At 43.7% G+C, this 18419-nt stretch overlaps 1 pseudogene; it reads left to right on the top strand.

The window, feature by feature from the left end:
* The first annotated feature begins 576 nt into the window (after positions 1 to 576).
* Positions 577 to 15101, top strand: LOC146371309 (uncharacterized; annotated as a pseudogene).
* The last annotated feature ends 3318 nt before the right edge of the window (positions 15102 to 18419 follow it).

Genomic DNA, 18419 nt, shown 5'->3' on the forward strand with positions numbered 1-18419 from the left:
TGATGTTTCTGTGTTTCTAACAGTTTGACATTATTAGTAAACAGACTGCAGTGAACAGGATTTATAAAGAGCTTATATATAAAGATATGACAGCTGTTTGACAAGTTTATCACTCTGTGTTTGGACCTGATCAGTCCAGCTGTTTACCTGAAATATGTTCATTTACCTGTTCTGTTATATTTATGTTCTTGTCTCTGTTGAAAACACATTTTAATGTCCCTCAGATTTTTCTCCCAGATGAATAAATATAAAAATGACACAAACTGACTGCAGCTACTTTTTGTCCTTTCTGTCAGAAACCTTCATGTGACTCATGAGAGACACGTTTCAGCTGTTTGTGACAGATCAGAGGCCAACAAGTCATTTATAACACTTTCCATCATTGTTGAGCACAAACACATGTTGACACAGCAGCGGGGCCGCAGTGAGAGTCAGAGCGAGGAGATAAAAACTCCTGTTTGACCACAGCCTCAGTTTGTTCCTGCACTTCAAACACTTCCTGTTGTTGACTGGGTGGAGTCAGGAAGCCAGCGAGGCCCTGCAGGACTGAGCCTGCAGACTGGGACGTGCTCTGTGATGGAGATCAACAGCATCACTGACTGTTTCTGTGAGGACACCATCATCCCAGCAGGGCTGTTTCCCAACAACAAGCCCTGGACCATCAGAGACCTGAAGCTGCTGCTGAATGAAAGAAGAGGATCTTCAGGTCTGGAACAAGGACCAGCTGAGAGTCTTAATAACGTTACTAATGTTCAGCTACACTTTACTAGGTCACATCTGTGACACACGTCACTTAAATAAAGAAGGAAATATTGGCTCTGTTTTCTCTGCTGGGCCCAAAAGTGACTCCCCGTATTTAAACTGCTATGAATAACTTGTTGGTCTATAATATGTGAAACATGTGTCAAATGTCTCCATCATGAAAGATATCAGGTCATCTTGAGCCACAAAAACATTCCTATCATGAGGTAGAAGCTGGAGTCAGTTTGTTGCAGACGTTTATATATCCGATATTTATCCAGTTAAAAGTTGAAATTCAAAAATGTCTTTTCAAGAGTCGTCTGTCCAAGAGGAGCAGAAACTGCAACAAATATAACAACAGTTATTTAAGGCTGTTTGAAACGGCCACAAAGGAGCAGATTGGTTATAATGCAGCTGCTTCAGAGGAATAAAGATGAAACACTGTTTTTATTTCATGTGTAACACCTTTCAATAATGTGTTGACTAAAGTCTATTGACCAGTATAAGTAAAGACATCACACACACACACATGGAAACACTGAAACCTGTTTTTGGTGCAGCAGCGGTCCCAGCTGCTCGCCTTTATCTAGACTGGGTCGGCTGCTGATCTCAATATAATCAATGTTTAAAGTTCTCAGTGTTTCTGTGTTGCTGCGTATAGGATCTCCCAGCATCATCACTGTGCTGTCCAATCATTGTGTGCTAGGTTACCCTTATAGTGCGATGTGTGTTTGCACAAAGAGAAGCATGTGTGTCAAATATAAATAAGCTCAGAACAGAAACAGCTGCTGGTTTCTTCTATTTAGAGTCAAGTTAGTGTTTTGTGTCTTTGTTTGAGGCCTAATGTCAAGCAGAGGTGTGTGTAACTGCACTGGTCTGTTATATGTGTGAAGTGTGTGCTTCTCTTCAGCATCATCTTTGTCACTGCTGATTCCTTTGTGTCATCATGTGTTGAGAAGAGAGAACAGTTATAACGGAGGAGCAAGAGGAAGCCCTGAAATCTGCATCCAACAAGGAAGTGTTAGCTCACCAGTGATCCCAGCAGAGCCACTGGTTTGACTCCAGTTGTTATAGATTCAGTGATGTTGTTCCTACAGATACATGTCAGCATCTTCATTGTAGTAAAGTCTTGTAATGTGAAGATAGAAACAAGGCAGCAAACAGCTCCATGATCTGATCTTAATGATGTTGTTTTTATTTCTGTCTCTCAGAACTGGATTGGAAACTATCAAAGGTCTAAAAACAGCCTCGACCCTCCCAAAGAGCAAACTTTACACACCTCATCTTTCAGCTACAATCTTTGTTGCAGGGATCTTCTGCCAAACAAGGCTGAGAGAAGATTTCTTACAGCTGTCATGTTGATGCTGTTTCAGTCTGTGGGCAAACACACTCATATATTAGGGCTGATATCAGGGCTGCACAAGTTCTTTGTGTTTGTGATCATGAATAATAGAAGTGTGCCTGTTGAAGATCATGTTTGCTACATGATTATATGTCCTGTTATTGTTCTGTATTATATTCAGCTTCCAGCATCCTTTCCCAGCCCCCTGTTACACCATCCATACAAAGCCAATCTGACTGTGAGCCAATGTGTTTGATTGTGTTGGATCAATAGATTTGACAGACTTGGTTCATCCAGAGGGAAACAGTCCAGATTCAGATCTAATGAAATGATGGAGGCTGTTTCCTACCACGGTGCTAATGTGTGACTAACAAGGCTCATGGTCTCCAGCAGACAAGCGCCTGGAAGGAGGTGAGCTGAGTGTTGCTGTGGTGGGTCTGTGCCCACGTCATGCATCAGGATTCATATTGGCAATAGTTCATATCTCTGTTCTTCAGCCTTCATCACAAAGCTGTGAAGGAAAAACATCCAAACATCTAACAGGATCTGATGGATGCAAAGTCCACTGAGCTCTTTGTCATTTAGAAACTTGTCCAACCAACAAGAGCACAGATGAAAAACACAGTGACAGTTAAAGGATTTTGCCATATATGAGCATAGATTACTTTCATATAGATCTGCAATGCAGGCTTTTGGTGAGCCGCTGGGTTCTGTCTAATAATCATCTCAGCATTTTACAATAGAACAGCTCTTTATTAGCTCTGCATTTATTGTTATTGGACATGAAACAAGGAAGCTGTGTTTCTCATTGGATGTTAGTTTCATGTTCATCAGGATCATTTTCTAAAGAGCTGATATTTAGACCATTTACTGCACTGGCTGCACATCCTGTCTACATTTCTCTGTATGTGCTGTGTTTGTCTTTCATATTTCTCCATATTGACACAAACAGTGAACAGCAGCAGATCTACTCTTAATCTGTTTTTAGGCCCAGTGAAAGATCTGAAGCAGAAATGGTGTCATTAGGAGAAGAAGAGAAGAACAAGTCCGGCGAGGAGGCAGCAGCTCTTAAAGATGAAACAGCAACTTAGCCCTGAGCTCAGAGAGCTTCACATGTAAAAGCTCCTCAAGCAGATCATGTCAGAGGTTTGTCATCAACAGGAGGAACTGTTCATATCATAGGATGAAGGATGCTGTCAGCTGGATGAAGAAGGTTATTTAATGGCAAACGTTCACATTGAAGTCAAATTGTTGTCGTGTTGAACAGATTCATGTACTGATCGTCTCCAGAATGTTAGAAGAGCTTCAATGAATCATTGGAAACAACTTACAGCTGCACAGTTGTGTCAAATCTTTGTGTCATTGTGGGATTGTTGTGTTTCTACATGTGACACACGTCTAAAACATGCACACAATCTGAACACAAACAGGGACTCATTTGTTCCCACAGCCAGATGCTGAGAGCCATTTCCTTGTAGTGCTGTGTCTATATATATGCACCATTAGATGTTATTGGAATGATTGTCAGCTTTGATAGTTTCATGTGTGTTTAGCTGGACGGCTGTTTGATCCTCGACATGTTTAAAGGTGTCCAGTCCTGAGACACTGGGGGTGGAAACAGCTGTGATGTCACTGGACTGTCACAAAGACAGAAGTGCATGAAGTGAGCAGCCAAGGAGCCGCTGATGTTTTGGATTCAACAGCATTTGAAAGGTTGACACAGACACATCTGCACATAGAAAGCTGAATTTGTCATATGCCACAGTGAACTCACTGTTCAGTGTTTCTCAGGAAGCTTCTTAACTGCCTCTGCTGCCACACAAGCAGCTGATGTCCTTGAGAAGAAGCTGAAGAAGTCTCCAACAACAAATACAGGAAGTGGACTTTCAAATCCTAGATTCACTTTAGACTCACAGAGAAATGACTCAACCAGCTGTGTTTGATTGACTCCTTTGACTATATGAAAGGTCAGTGTGTGTCTGCACACAGACTGTTGTGTTGGACTGTTATTCAGTTGTCTGCTGAATGTTTTCAAATGTCTGCATCTCAGCTGTGATGAGGCTGGGGGTCATGGGAGGCCACCATAGCAGCCTCTTCAACATCATGACATCATCATAAATGCTGCTGGACTGTCTGATGGGCTGACGGTGAAAAAGCCGTCGGGAAGGAAACAGAAGACATTTCAGAGGCTGCAGCAGATTTCTTTGATTCGGGGCCTTTTTCAGCTTTATTGGACAGAGCAGTGAAGATAAGTGACAGCAAAGCAGAGAGAAAGGGGGCGTGGTCAGAATCAAACCAGGCCAGCTGCTCTCCACCTCGTGGCACATGGTCACCTGCTCATCCTAGTGAGCTCCACCAGCAGCCCTTTCACACAGTTTACACTGTCAAACACTGTGTGTGGACCTCAGCTAACAACAGGCTACATTTAAGTCTGGACTACATGCTTTTATATTGAGGAGATTTTTCACTGTTTTTATTCCATCAGCAGCTCAACATCATGAGCAGCTTTGACATAAAGACATCAAACTCAAGCTGACTTTAAACTGGATCTACTTTTAATACAGGGGCTCAAAAACAACAACATCTTTATTATATATCAGGACAGAAAGTCATTTCATCTCAAATGGAAACAGCTTTATCTGGAATAACCAGCACTATCAACTGGTTTGGGATCTCCACCAGTTTCATGTCTTTACAGCTTCTCCAACAAAGTTCCTGTAAAATCAGCATGTTTGTCTTTATTGGTTTGATGGTGATTGATTATTCAGTCCCAATCTGCTGTCATCTAAAGAACAAAATGATGTTTCTATGAGTCAAAAAGCTCCAGATGTTGTCGGCTTCACAAAGAAAACAAAGATTAGGAACTTAAACACAAAGTGTTTGGAGCCAAAATGTTCCCAAGCTGCTCTTTTTGAGATGGCAGAGGTACAGTGGTGTCTAACAGCACACTGTGGAAGGCAAACATGTTATTGTTGGATGAAACTTCATGAATCCTTTGTAGATTTGAGCTGTTGGAGCCTTTCTTTTCTCTTCAGGTGTACAGATGCTGAGGAGGCAGGTGGAGCAGGTGGAGCTGTTGTAATGCTGGCAGAGGGTGTGTCTTAGTAACTCTGTGAGGCAGAACTGGATCCAACATTGTGGATGTGTTGATGTTGGAGCCATTAAGCTTCTCTGGCCACACTGTAGGATTTCCCTTTGATTCACTGCGGGGGCATTTTGGAGTCTGTCAGTGAAACTCTTCATGTTTGTGTTTGACTCCAGTTTATAGAAACAGAGAAATGTGTCACGCTTTTGTTCGGCCTCCACAAATACACACATTTGTTCATTGGTTGGACTTTTTGTAAGGAGACACATTGAAAACCATGTAAATAAGATCTTGTTGTTTCCTGTGGATCCGACACAGAGAGTGGACTTCAGACAGAAACCGTGGAAGAGATTTTAGAGGCCGTGTGTGGCAACAGGAAGTTTCTGTATGTTTGCTGATCTTACATGTGGAAAACAACACGTGATGTTTGTGAAGTTCTACAATGATCATTGTTCTCACAGCATTTTGAGTGGGAACAGTTCAAACTGAGAGTCGTGGGAGTTATTTACTGATTGAAACAAGCTGAATGTTTCTGTGACGATGAAGATCAGCAGCAGCTGATCAATGAACTGACATCTATCAGTCCTTTCATGAGATGAAGTCATCAGCAGACATTTGTTCTAACTGTGTGATGAATGTCAGAACGTCAGGGCTCTGCTTTAGTCACTGCTTGATGATCATTGGCTCATTGTTGAATCCAGGGGCCCAGTCTGACCTCTGACCCTTTGCTGCAGGTCTTCTGTGTTATCTCCACTTTCATGTCTGATCTTCTGCTGTATCGTCCAAAATAAACATCTGGATCATTTCCAACACTTCAGCAGATCTTTAGTTTGGGCAGTGCAGCACAAAATAACACATATTGTACTATACTGCCCACTTCCTGATCTTATTGGATCTGTGTGTGAGGTTGGTGAAGGAAACACATGTTTACTGAGTGAATCGCTGCCATTAGGAGCTAGTTTTTCATATCACAGCCTACAAATCACACAGGACCATTTCTGCAGGTGCAAAGTCCTAATTGGAGGAAAATAATTGTAGAGTTTGTGCGACTGAAGAATTGTCCCAACTACATGTGCTGCTGACCTCTGACCTTTTCTTTAAGTGCACAGAGGAGTCTGTGGAAACATCCAGAACTGAGGCAGTGCTACAGATGTCTTCAAATAAAGTGGTGTATTATCCATGTTTTCTATGGATCACATCCAGTATCCTGATCTAACGAGCCCCCTTTTTGTGGATTTTAGAGCCTCTGACTTTTGCTGCGTCTGCGTCTCATTTCAAGCACAAGAGCAAGAAGTGGATGAAGAAATGGGGCGAGTGGGGTCAGTGTGGTGCACGTCAGCTGTGCTCACACATGCTTTCACAAAGAACATGTGTATTCATTGGCAGCATTAAACTGCACTTTAGTCTTCATAATAATAAAGTATTCTGACTTTATTATTGTGAATCCTCACAGTCATGTTGCAGCTCTGCTTTGCTTTAAGAAGATGTTCTACCAGGATGTTACTTTCCTAAACATGTTCTCCAAATGTTCCCAAAGACTTTGTTCTAAGTAGTTCTACATGATGAAACATTCACACTAACTTTAAGAAGGACACACAAACACCATCTGTCCTTTCATCATGTGTACAAACGTGTTCAGATGTCAAATGTACCGTGAATGGATGCAAATGTGGATCGTTCCAATAAAATGAGACAGTTTTGTAAGTGGATCACAGTTTGAAGTTCATTGAAACCTATAAGAACATGTTATTCAAACCAACTTTCTCCAACAGGAAGAAGCATCAGGGGAACAGGAAACACTCAAACATGTTTACTGTAAGAACTGCACAAAGGAAGGAAACACAATCCTACACACGACCACTTTAAAATGGACATTTAGCTTTTCAAACATCAGGGAGTGCTGCAATAACAACACTGTGCCCATTCTGATCAGATTGAAAGGTTTATAGAGATTTATCCATGTGCTGGAAAAGGATTTGATATCAACATATATGCAGATTAGTAGGAGCATTTTCTTCATATTGATTTAGAGTTCAGTACCAGGAATATGTAGAATTAACATCTGTGTACATGACGAGTGATGAAAATTCAAACTTTCAAAGGACGTCAGAATTGGTGTCTCTGTCTGTGACTGTCCCAGAGGAACCTACCTGAGGATTATTAAAGATCTGTCTATCTAGAAAGACTTGCATTGATTCACAGTGTACAATTCTTTCTAATCTATTAACATCTTCCTCCAAATCCTGTTTCTGCTGCATCAGAAGGGCTCAAACCTCCTGCTGTTTCTACTGGACCATCAATTCTACTTTATGATGATCTTCAAAGATAAAAACGTGAGTTTATTTGTGAACTCTGTGAAATGCGTCTGATGTTTAGTTTGAACCAATCCTGTGTCAGCTGCAGCCACATCATTGCCACGCATACAAATGGGTGCGTTCCTGTTTAGACCTGCTGCTGTCAGTGGGCTTCATTCCATTTCAGACTGCCGGTGGTCGGCTGTGATCTAAACTCAACATGGCTCCCGTGTTAGAAGAGCCTCTGAGTTTAAACTTTGCACATTTAATAGTTTCTTTCCAACACTGTGGAGCTACCAGCCCAGTATATGTAGCCCACAGTAGATGGAGTTATCAAGCTGCACTGACAAACATCAGGACTCATGTGATCCCTACATGTGGACCTTTCACAGATGGATCCAAGTGCAGATTCAACTCTGCATTACATTTGACTTCAGCTGTTACACACTTTCATTTTCTAGCTGTGGCACTTCCTGCTTTTTGGATCAGATAGTTTATCCATGTCCGCAAATGTTTGCTGCATATTTGTATCATCTATATTTTCAGTCTTCATGCAGCCGATATTTCATGTGAACTCCAATCTGCCAGCTGCCATCACGTTTTCAGGGTTCATTCAGTGTTGAAATGTAGGACAAACAGCAGCACATGTTCTCTGAATGTTTGCAGTCATTTTAAATTAAGCTGATGCTACATGAGACGTTTTCCACAGTTATTGTCTTTGAACAGAGAATAATAAAGCCATCAAACATATACAGGCTGTGCAAATACAGACTTCTGTGGTGCATTTGATGACCTGCAGAGGAGAACAAGTCGGGGTTTTCAGCCCTAACACAACCTCTTTGTTCTCAATACTACAAAACCTTCAAAGGCTGATATGCAAGTTTGCATGAATCACCAACACAGCTGGATTTGTTTCTAGTATAGTTATAAAGTCTGATGTTGGCTCATGTGTTGTCAAACACCAACATGACGTTCTGCTAGTCAAGGGCTCACCTTAACCCACTGATGCTGATCACACAGACCCACTAATAGAACTGTTTTATCAGCTTTATGCAGCATCACCATTAATGTCACATTTAATCAGACCACATTTACATTACAAGCCCACTACAACCATTATCAACATTTAAATTACATTATACATCTGCACTGATTTAAAGTATTTTAACCTGATTCATTTTTTCAGGAGATTTCCATCAAACACTGGATTCTGATTCAGATCAAACTAACAATCCAAAGCAGCAACTTTCAAATCACTGGATTCTTCTTGGTGGCTTTCAGATGAGCTCATGTTACAATCAGCTGCTGTGTGTGTTGTTGTTGTGTAGCTGAAGCTCTGACTCACATTTCATATGTGACCAAAGGAAACTTGGTGCTGTGTGACACACTTTAGATTCTCTGCTGCTGCTTTGAACTCTTCAATTCAATTCAATTTTATTTATATAGCGCCAAATCACAACAAAAGTCGCCTCAAGGCGCTTCATAGATACAGAGAAAAACCCAACAATCATATGACCCCCTATGAGCAGCACTTTGGCGACAGCGGGAAGGAAAAACTCCCTTTTAACAGGAAGAAACCTCCAGCAGAACCAGGCTCAGGGAGGGGCGGGGCCATCTGCTGTGACCGGTTGGGGTGAGAGAGCCAAACTAAAGAGCCAAACTGATGATTGACTGTGCAGCTCTGACATGGCACCAAATGTCCCTGTTATCAGCTGCTGGATGGACGTTATCAGAGCTTTTTAGTCCCACACGGATCACCAGGAGCTCCTCCTCGGTCTGCAAACAGGCTCAGCAGCTCTGATCTTTCATTGGAGTCAGCACAGAGTGTGGAGACATCTAGTGGTGGTGGAGAGTAGCGCGATCAAAGCTCTGCTGGTGAATGTAGTTACTGTAAGGTCTCTGATGGAGCTCTGTGATTGGTGGATTGTCCAAACTAAATCAAGTTATCAAGTTTCTTTGTCCTCTGATAAACCATGACAGGACCGATCAGCTGATCAGCAGTCAGGACATCAGTATGGTGACCAGTGATGGGAATAACGGCATTACAAGTAACGACGTTACTAACGGCGTTATTTTTTTCAGTAATGAGTAATCTAACTAATTACTTGCTTTGCTTCCTGCTACATGACACATTTATTCACAGCTTATGAACCAATCAGGAGCCTCCTACCTGTTCCCACAGCCGCCTCATTAATAACAGGAAGTCCGTTTTTCTGTGAGCCGACGAGCTGAACTCAGACTTTTCACTTATACCTGGTCTTATTTCTTCTTTATTGTATTTATTTATTTGACCTGCACAGTGATTTTATTTCTATATGTGGATGTTTTATATTCTGTAACTGAAGCTGTGTCCACGTTTGACCTCAAAGTGACACATGGACTCTGTCTATGTCCTCAGTTTCCCAGCATGCCTCGGCTGTGGAGCTGTATGAGGGAGAGCTGTTTGTCCTGCTGCCCTGTGAGTTTCCCACTTTTGAACTGGACGGCCCCACAGTGGGGTGGAGTCGCTCCGACCTCAGTCCTCCAACCGTCCACCAGCTTCAAGGAGACGAACTGAAAGATCCAAACCAGCGTTACAGCGGCCGAACATCCATGAAGACTGACGCTCTGGAAACTGGAGACCTCAGCCTGAACATGACCAACCTCCACCTGTCTGACAGCGCCACCTACACCTGCTCCGTCAGATCATCTAGACTGAGAGATGTCCCACTGCAGGTCAAAGGTCAAACCCAAACCCTGCTGTAGACGATCAAAATCACTCAAACTGAACTTTTAGTATTGTCACAATAAGCATGCTTGCTTCACCATTTTAAATCTAAGCATATTCTTTAATTCATTACATTCAGTCAAAGGTCACCTGCCAGTTTGTGTTTCTCTACAGAACCATTTCCATCCTGGGCCACAGCTCTGCTGGTTCTCCTGGTTCTCCCGGTTCTCCTGGTTCTCCTGGTTCTGCTGGTTCTTGTTCTCATCGTCTCTGGAGGTCTTTTATTTCATTTCCGGCACTATTTTAAGTCAGGTGAGTGTCTCCTACTGCACTACCCATAATGCCGATGGTTAGCAGGTAGGGGTGGGTTTTGATTAGTGATTGAAATCGATTCTAGCTTGGATGACGTCACATTGCTCCATTAAAATCCTGAATCGATGTTTAAATATAAATGTATTTTACCCGAAACGCCTGAATCTCAGGTTAAAGCTCACACAGTTTCAACAACCATCAAACAGCTAAAACAGTAACTGAGAGCAGGAACACGGATTCTGCACAAAGACGCATCAGGATCAGTTTCCATCTAAAAATCTCTGTTTTCTGCATTATTGGCTTGTTGTTACCCACCAGTCTACCGTTGTTGACAGCGCTGTCGGCCGCTGGGTTTGTTGTTGTTTTTTACTTAGTCTCATTTCTGCTGCTCAAAACTGAACAAACTTTGTAAAATGATGCAAAACTGCAAAACTCTCAGCTGTGTCTGTAATCAAACCTCTGTAACTTTGCTCTGCTTCACTTCAGCAGCATCAGGTCATGTTCACATGTGTTTTTGTTCTACTGCAGAATATTTAAGGTCATCTGCTATAAAAAGCCAGGCCAGGAAAATCTGCTTCATGTTCTTCTGTTTTATCCTCAGTTACTTTGACACATCTGCTGTGATGCTCACACCTCTGATGAAGTCTCACAGTGTCAGCTTTCTTTTATAGATATAAAAATATGGAAATGAATGATAATATTTCTGACTGTCTGAGGCAAACTTCAGCGATTAAAAGTGAATGGATTGTAGAAATCAGTGAGGACACCCAGCCCTGTTAGCAGGTGTCCTCTGGTGCCTCCTTGACTGTCACACAATCATGTGCTGACAGGAAATGTTGCAGCAGCTTCAGTAAATGTTCCTCCCTGAGTTCAATTCAATTTCAATTTTATTTATATAGCGCCAAATCACAACAAAAGTCGCCTCAAGGCGCTTCATAGATACAGAGAAAAACCCAACAATCATATGACCCCCTATGAGCAAGCACTTTGGCGACAGTGGGAAGGAAAAACTCCCTTTTAACAGGAAGAAACCTCCGGCAGAACCAGGCTCAGGGAGGGGCGGGGCCATCTGCTGTGATTGGTTGGGGTGAGAGAAGGAAGACAGGATAAAAGACATGCTGTGGAAGAAAGACAGAGGTTAATAACAGATATGATTCAATGCAGAGAGGTCTATTAATACATAGTGAGTGAGAAAGGTGACTGGAAAGGAAAAACTCAATGCATCATGGGAATCCCCCGGCAGCCTACGTCTATTGCAGCATAACTAAGGGAGGATTCAGGGTCACCTGGTCCAGCCCTAACTATATGCTTTAGCAAAAAGGAAAGTTTGAAGCCTAATCTTAAAAGTAGAGATAGTGTCTGTCTCCTGAATCCAAACTGGAAGCTGGTTCCACAGAAGAGGGGCCTGAAAACTGAAGGCTCTGCCTCCCATTCTACTTTTAAATACTCTAGGAACAACAAGTAGGCCTGCAGAGCGAGAGCGAAGTGCTCTAATAGGGTGATATGGTACTACAAGGTCATTAAGATAAGATGGGGCCTGATTATTTAAGACCTTGTATGTGAGGAGCAGGATTTTGAATTCAATTCTGGATTTAACAGGAAGCCAATGAAGGGAAGCCAAAACAGGAGAAATCTGCTGAAAAAGTTGTGCTCAGTCATGTGGTGGAGAGCTTCAGATGTTCAGAGCAGGAGAGCTCCAACAAGACCAGGACTGTGTATTTTCCACCATCTGCTGACATCACAGTATAACTGGTTCCTGTTAGTAGTGCAGTGTCAGTGGATGCATGTGACCAAAACCAGAGTGGAAACGGTCATAGATGTCGTGTTTCTTCAGGCAGGCTGTGAGGTGGGCAGCAACCGGCTTCTCAACAAGCTTTGACCTGAAAGAGAAACTGATCTATAATGTTGATGTAATGTTGGATCTAAGCTGGGTTTGCTGAGCTTTGCTTCCACAACGGCATGTTTGAAAAAGCTGGAACACTCCAGTCTGAAGAAAAGCATTAAACAGGTTTACAAGGCAAAAAGCTTTGTGGGGAGAATATCTGAGGGAGCTGAAGACGGCTGATTCTCATCAAATGTCACAGGTGTAAAAGTAGAGCAGCAGTGAGCTGCCACAACAAGAACGCTCTGGGGGGTTTGTCATCTTTGATCTTATCTACAGAAAATCAGACTGTTGTTGCTGTCTGCTTCAGAGCGCACATTTATAGGTGAGGCAGCTCGAGACGCAACAGCTGATTGTGTCAAACAAAATCATTTTCTGATCTGAGTTTTGTTTCTGAAGTTTCAAATAGACTCATTGATCCAATGGCACGTCCTCAAGTGAAGGTCAACAAAGACGCAGTTGTGGTCACTCAAAGCTACATCCTCCGCAGACACGTTGCTGATGCTGAGGCCCAAAGAAAGGAAGCGTGTGAGACACGGCCGACTGTGGAGGCTCAGTCTGTTCTTCTGCTCTTCATCCAACACGTCTGCAGCACTTTACAGGACGCTGCAGACTAGTTACCAAAGAACGAGTCAGGAACACATCAGGAACAAACTGAGACACACAAGTTTTACAGAGACCCAACGAAGATGAAGAGAAAGCTGCTTTAACCTGGAGACCTCAGTCTGACCCTGAAATACCCACAGATGGAGACATAAACACCTCCACCTGCACCGTCTGCAGCAGGGAGGGAAACATCCTGCTGTAGAAACAAGTGCTGCTCACTGTCAGGGCTCAGTGCTGTAGATGCAGGTCAGAGGTCAGAGGTCATGGTGGGACCAGTATCAGTTTACTCCATTTAATCCATTCAGCCTGTGGCTGATAATGTTTCTAATAATGACAAACTGGAAACACAACTTTACGATTGTTTCTTTAACATTTCCTGAAGTATTCAGAGACTTATTTGAAGCCCCTTCAGCAGGAATCACAGCAGCAGCTGTTTTTGATGCAACGAGCCTCGTCCACACCTGGAGTTTCTGTCCTTCTACTTTCTAAATACTCACAGGCTCAGGCAGTGGGGTCACACAGAGGTGGCTCTGAGCCCTTTATCGTTTGCAGTGCTGATGAACACTCTGATGTTTGCAGACAAAGTTATGATCTGCAGTGAGAGTGAGGAGGAGAGTCTGCAGAGAAGAGAAAGTACAAACATGGAGAGATGAGGAGGAGGTCAGGCTGATTGATTTATGACAGGAGGAGAGCAGTAAGAGTGAAGAGGAGGAGATGGCAGTGAGACCTGCTGTGATGGTTTGGAGACGGTGGCACACAGACAGGAGGAGCTGCAGGTGGCAGAGCTGAAGATGCTGAGAGTTTGGGTGGAGGTGAGCAGGATGGACAGGATTAGAAAGAAGAAGATCAGAGGGATCGCTCAGGTCCAGCAGAGCTGCAGTCAGACTGTGTGCTGGAAAACAAAGTGATTCATTATTAGTTTGATTAGATCTTTAATGTCACAGCTGTCTGCAACATGCTGATGTCACACAGTTTGATCATGCTGTGCATTGGTACATAGTGTTGATTTTATTTGCATGATTTTATTGTCATATTTATGTTTGTTTATTGATATTTAAATATCAGGTTTTATCCTGATATTGTGTGTTTTAGTGTTGTTGCACAATATTCTTTTAATCCACTGTGGACTAAGCGGACAATAGTAGCACCTGTGGAGGTGGGGGCGTTCCCCGAGGCAGCCTATCAGCCGCCAGGCTGACCTGTTAAAGGGGATAGTGAGGCAGAGATGGGAAGGCGACGCACAAAAGGCGAGCAGGAGAAAAAGAAAAGTGCACAAGCCAGCATAGTGGGAGGCGATGCAATCCACAGCAGGGCAGGGGTGACCCTCTACCTGCATCTGGCGGTGCTACGACGGAGGCCGTGTTCAGGTGTGGAGTGGGGCGGGACTGTGCGGTGACGGCTGTCAGGAGGAGACAGGTCTGCGACAGGAGCCCCCGCCCCCTTGTTCTTCTGGCCGGCGTGGTTTCCATCCCATGTATGCGAACGCACTTTGAGGTGCAGATTTAGATCCACCACGGCTCCACTAACACTGAAGCCTCACACAGGAAGTCATTTCCATGTGCCGTTTATTTACTTTCCGGCTCTTTGAAGCTTCGCTGCCAAATGTGGAGGAAAAGTGTTATCTGGAGCTATCTGCAGCATGTATAAACTGATATTAATCTTTAATAGGGCTGTCAAAACTGAGAGCAAACAAAAGAACTGCTGTATAATGCCGTCCACCCACTCAGTTTAATTGGTCACATGACTGCATCATATGACTAAAATGCATCATTGTTTTCAAAGGGCTCAGTTTTTGCAGTCCAGATTGCAACATAGACCGAGTGAAAGAAAGACGAGCGTGTGAAAAGCGGACAGTTCAGCCTGACCCTTAAACGCCCCACAGAGAGAGACAAATACAGCTGTGTGGCCTGGAGCCAGGGAAACATCATCGGATGGAGAGTCGTGCTGCTCACAGTTACAGGTGTTTGTTCACTTTCACTTGGTTCTCTCTGCTTTCACTTATTATTTTATTGTGTTTCTGTGTGAAGCTGTCGTGTCTCCTCTGCAGGGATGGTTCAGGTCCAGGATCAAACATCAGGAACAGAAGCAGCTCCATTGATCCGACTCCTCTGATGGCTGATCAATCAGTTTGATCTGTTTGATTATTGATCAGTGATGTCAGAGTGGAGTCAGTGTGATGTATGAAATATATCTTAAACTATCATAAACATGTTTTATCATATAACTCATTTTTCTACATTTTCTTCAACAGATCAGTTTATGTCAGTATGTCCATGAAGGTTCATCCAGGTCATCGTAGTCGAAGGAGCTTGGAAAGAAAAGCGTCTGGACTTCTTTGTAGATACTACAGGGACTACATCTGAACGCCTGTGGAGCTGTTCACACAGACTGTGTAGTTACAGGAAGCTGCCAGCAGGTGGCAGCACATCACCGCAGCGTCAGCCTGCAACTAAAACCTCTGCAGACTCTGACGGGTGTCAAACAGGCAGCAAGTTTGACATAAAAGCTGCTTCAGGATCAAACTCATCAGGATGTGATAATAGGATTATTCCTTTGTGACATCATAATTAATCATTACTTAACAGAAATGCTTTATTTATCTCGCAAGTTTGAAAATGAGGCTAAATAAGGTGAAAAACATGTCAGTGTAATATATCAAACATGACAGGAAATGGCTTGGATAATTAACAGTTGGAAAATAATCCTAAAGTCCGTTGAAGCTGGAGATGTTGGAGGGGAGCAGGAGCAGTCAGGGAGATGGTCACCCTGGCTGAAAACAAAAAAAACATCAAGTTCACCAGGGAAGACACAAAGGACGACTGTTTGCCTTTCCTGGACTGCGCTGTGCACATTGAAGAGAACGGCAACCTCAACATTGAAGTTTATCGGAAGCCCACACACACGGACCAGCACCTCCTCTTTGACTCCCATCACCCTCTGGAACACAAACTTGGATCCTACACCACCGGGCAGAACATGTTCCTTCTAAGCTTGAGGGAAAAAAATAGGAACATACAGAGAGGAAGCACTTAAAACGTGCGGCTATCCTAAATGGGCGTTTATAAAGTCAGCAAAGAGGCACAGAAAAGAAGACCAGACACCAGCGAGGGAGGATAAGAAAGACAGACGCAACAACATTGTCATCCCCTATGTAGCCGGTGTATCAGAGAAACTCAGGAGAGTTTTCTCCAAGCATGACATCCCGGTGCATTTCAGACCCAGCAACACGCTCAGACACAAACTGGTTCATCCCAAAGACAAAACTCCAAAACACAGACTTAACAATGTGGTGTATGCTGTACAGTGCAGCGAGGAATGCCCAGACCTCTACATTGGAGAGACCAAACAGCCACTTCACAAGCGCATGGCACAACACAGAAGAGCCACCTCCACAGGACAAGACTCAGCAGTCCATCTGCATCTTAAGGATAAAGGACACTCTTTCAAGGATGCCAATGTTCACATTTTGGACAGAGAGGACAGATGGTTTGAAAGAGGAGTGAAAGAAGCCATCTATGTCCACTCTGAGCGACCATCTTTGAACAGAGGCGGTGGTTTACGACACCAACTCTCTGCCATCTATAATCCAGTTTTGAGATCCCTCCCCAGACGCCTTAACGCCCACTCACATCCTGGGCCGTCTGACCTCAGGAAATCACATGATAAGGTGGGGCCAGGTTTCACAATGAACACACCCGAAACTCTGGCTGATTGGGACCCACACCCAGTTTCACACCTCGGCTCATGTGATTAGAGGATCATCAGGGGGTCCTTTTGTCCCTCTGTGGGGGGGAAACTCCCACTGGGTTTAAATCTGGGACTCTCCACCATTTGACCTTAGAACTGAAGAAGCTTCTCGGATGAGAGGTGAAACGTCTTCAAGCAACTTAAAGAAGTCCAGACGCTTTTCTTTGCAAGCTCCTTTGACTACAATGACCTGGATGACTGAGAGTGTTTACAGACATAGAACAGCAGTCGTACATTTATTTACAAAAACCCACATGTACAGGGCAGGATGTGCAATGGTCCAGGGGAAAAGGGACAAAGTCCAACACACGCTCTGCTCACTCGCTCCACTCCACGCCACCAGGGAAACAGATCGGGGTTACGGACGAGTCCGAGAACCTAAGCACAAGAGAACTGCGGTGAGCATAAACAGAGTAATCACACGACAAGTCCAGGTCATCAGGTAGATTCACGGCAGGTGCGTGGGCCAAGGGCGGGGCCCAGCTGAGCTCCGCCCAGGCAGACAGGTGAGAGACAGGAGAGAGAGACATATAACCATAGTATGCTAATAGCAAATTCTTTTGTCATGTTTAAAGTGAGATCCTGCTTTAAGGGCAGCTTCATCTGCTGGTAATGACAGATGTTTCTAGTATCTAAGGCTTGGCCAACATTACAGGGACTTACTTGCAGAGACCCACGAGCTCCAAACTTGGTGCTTTTATGATTGGTGCAAATGCTCTAAGCTACTATTAACCAATAAGAACCACGGGGTCAGGTGTCACTACAAGAACCTATCAGCCACCAACTTGTATATATAACTTTCCTCACACTTGTAAAACTCTGTAAGTAGAACTCAATGGGGCAGAGTGAGCTGAGCACAGGCCCACACTGTGACACTCAGAGCTTTGTGGATATCATCTGCAGGTGCACGTACTGGGAGTATTGGACACAGTGCATGTACAGCCAGCTTGCAGCCACTTTGCCACCACTTTAGGACAATGTTTACAGTAGACTGAGCCACACTGACTGTGAGCAGTCATTGTGCTGCTGCAGGGCTGATGGCACTGTCCCTGCAGCTGTCAGGGACAACAAGAACCACTCAGCTACCTCAGCCAAGCCAAGACTGTGCTGATGTTGTGACCTGAGACCAAGACACTAACCCAGGATGGTGATATGATGGTGTGAGAGTGGGTGGATGAGCCCATCCACCTTAAATATATAAATATCTGTAATGCAACACATGTTTTATGCAACATGAACATATTTCCCACGCTGTTTCATGTTGTGTTTCCAAGATTTCAGTTTACTGTCACTTTCATTTGTATTTCCTTCAGTCTGTTAATCTTGGAGCTGTGTGCAGCTTCTTATTACCAGGTGAGAACATGTAACAGTCTGTAGATGTGATGACACTATGGAGCGGGATCTCCTGTCTAGTGCTGCACAGAAAGCTGATGTCACTGCAGCTGCTAATATGTGCTGCAGCCAAGCCTACATGAGAGGGCTGTGCTGTGGAACAGGGTGGTGCAGGTGGTGTTATCTACATTTGAACATTAGACAACAGTCACATGAAGACACTTGATGTTGTTAGCTAAAGACCTGCAATAAGAGAAAGAGAGCAGCAGCACTGGTGCAGCAACAGCAGCTAATGATATAAAAACACTGATCAATGATTTGACTGTAGCTGCTCCAACTGTCTGTGTCAGTGATGCTGTTGGAGATGAATG

This window comes from Perissodus microlepis, chromosome 16 (assembly GCF_051167445.1).
Source record: "Perissodus microlepis isolate ML-2025 ecotype Zambia chromosome 16, ASM5116744v1, whole genome shotgun sequence".
Taxonomy (NCBI): domain Eukaryota; kingdom Metazoa; phylum Chordata; class Actinopteri; order Cichliformes; family Cichlidae; genus Perissodus; species Perissodus microlepis.